The sequence below is a fragment of the Pseudomyrmex gracilis genome, unplaced genomic scaffold (genome assembly GCF_002006095.1).
Source record: "Pseudomyrmex gracilis isolate BER0280 unplaced genomic scaffold, ASM200609v1 scaffold_122, whole genome shotgun sequence".
Lineage (NCBI taxonomy): Eukaryota > Metazoa > Arthropoda > Insecta > Hymenoptera > Formicidae > Pseudomyrmex > Pseudomyrmex gracilis.
The window spans coordinates 193,150-195,973 of NW_018020706.1; positions in this window are offsets into that span (position 1 = coordinate 193,150).

A 2,824-nucleotide genomic window follows, 5' to 3' on the forward strand; every position below is an offset into this window, starting at 1 on the left:
GTTTTTTCTTTGTATTATAATTTCAAATGTTTCATCGATTAATTTATTAATATTACAATAATAAATTAAAGTTGTCAATACTACATACAAAATGTGTGTGACATTACATTTAAAAATAAATATATATTTCACAAAAGTTAAAATTTACGAAAAAATAAACAATCAATTTAGTCTCTTTCTCTTTCTCTCTTTCTCTTCCGAATTTTATGTTTCAAATTTATTGTTCGATATTTTTTCCTCTAACATTTTAAGAATGTATTAAGCCACGCAGATAAAAAACCACTTGGATTGTTTAACTCATCCGTATTGATTGTCAATCTATTAAATTAATTTAATTGGTTTATTTTGGTTACTCGGGTGTTTGACAGCATTCCGTAAATTCTCCTGATCGCAAATTCTAGGTTAAAAGATTATTGAAAGATGACAAGCAACAAGAAGAATTGGATATTTTCAACAGAGTCTGCGATTAGTCAACAGATTTACGTGCGTTGTCGTTGTCGGTTGCGCGATTCAATTTGCATTTATATTGTTTTAATTTAAAATACGGAACGGTCGTGTGCACGATAAAAGAAAGAAAAAAGAATAGAAAGCAGACGGCTATCAAGGAAAACAATAGAAACAGTAACAGACGTAGCGACACCGATAAGAGCAGTTTACTCGTTGCGCGTCCAATTTCCCAAATTACATTGAAAAAATACTTAAAAAAAAAAGATGCTTTTTTCTCTAAAATTATACATTTTTCTTTAATATTCGTTTTAAGAATTAGTAAAACGTCAATATTTTATTGTGTTTAAATGTAGTAAGTGATATTGATCATCTTTTTATTTTACATATTTGAATCTCTTTTAAAGCTGAGCTTATCCAATTTTAACGAGAACAAAAACACTATAAGCACTTTATTATGTACACATGTACAAGGTGATTCAGAACAACCCGTTATCCTTGAAAATACATATTCTTGACTAAATTCTAAGCAGGGACTTACACCGGTATGCAAAATACCGGTATTTTACCGATATTTTTGGGTAATACTATGAAAACTCTTATGCAAACGAAATGCAGAAATACCGGTATACGATAATACCGCGGTATATTTACCCATATTTACCTATATTTACCGATAATTTTTTCGTGATTTTTTAAAAGTAGTATCTTAAAACTATAAGTGTTGTCATTATGTTGATAACACTTTTTAATAATATAATATTTATAAAAAACTGCCGCACAGAAACTTAATATTATTTAAATTATTATTATTTTTTTATATAATTAAGAACAGTAACAATAATTAATATAATTAAGAACAGTAACAAAATACACATAGACATATTTATCAATATCCAAATTTGTTAAAAATTTCACTTTACATTAGTCATGCTACGTAATAAAAGAAAGCATGAATAAACAGCTGCTTCAATTGGTTTATAAAAAAAGCGTCTTTATATTTTGTCGGTCTATAAGTCCAATAAGCGGTAGGAAGATTAATTATGCAACAAAAATTGCTTTAATTAACTTATCTAATTTTTAAGAATACCATTAGTAGGAATACCGAAATAATACCGGTATTTTATTACGGTTTTCGGTACATATCGGTTTCGGTACATATCGGTTTCGGTACTATAACGGTAACGGTATACAATCTCTAGTATAATACCGGTATTGAAATCATACCGGTAATAAGTCCCTGATTCTAAGACAATTTTTATTTGGCAAAATTTTGTCTGAAGCTTACTTTTTGAGTTATTAATAAAAATAGTTGACTTACACCACGAGTCGGATACAAGAACTAGGCAGGAGCGGAGCAACTCACCGTGATTGATAGTGATTTATGTGATGCACGAATTGAGTGATGCAAATTACAAACGAGTAAATAAATAAGTGAAAGAAAAAGAGAGAAAAAAAGACAGAGAAAGATACAGAAACAGTGTGTAGCAATCAGCTGATTGCGTCAGGCACCACACGTAATCGCCCGCGTCTAACGGTGAATTGCGTCGTCCCTGCCTATCTCTTGTATTCAACAAAAACCTTCTTTCTGAGCTTAAATTATAGGTATTTATATGTATGTATATAGTTTTATTTCCACCGTGGCTTTTTGAAAAATCAATAATAACGGCCAAAGTTTGCAAAAAACGATAAAAAAAAAGAATGCTTAAATCTTGAATTAAAATTGCAAGAGTAGCTTTGAATCCTAGAAAAACCAATATGTAAGTGTTTCTTGAGTCGCTGATTATAAATTTTAAGTCAGAATATTAAATTTCACAATGACGAAATTAATAGTGTCCGACCGAAGGTTCGGTTTTGGTTTCGGTTTCGGCCAGTTTCGGCACAAAATTGGAGTTTCGTTTTAGTTTCGGTTTTGGCAGCGAACCTACTACGGCCGAAACTACTACTAAAACCGAAACTTCTTTCGTGTTCGTGAGTTGTCGACTTGTCGCGCTAAATAATAACCAAAGGTTAGATAGAAGTTATTTCGTTTTTTAGATAAAAAAAAAAGTTTGTTTTTGTTTTCTTAATCTTAAGTACAAAGTTTTTTTTAACTATTTTTTGTTGGCAACTTCATAATTATTATTATGATAATGCGTAATTATATGCCTTTGAATTAATAATAGGTACTTGACATGTTGATATTTTTTGTTACAAACTCAAGTTTTAATTTATTTTTATAACTAAAACTTTGACTGTCAAAGAGACTGTAATAATAATTGTGTGATATTAGTACAGTATTGATATTGATAATAAAAACTGCATTAATCAATGATTTTCTTTCTGTGTGAATTACACACCTCACCTCACATACAGAAGAACGTTTGTGGTACTTTTTTTT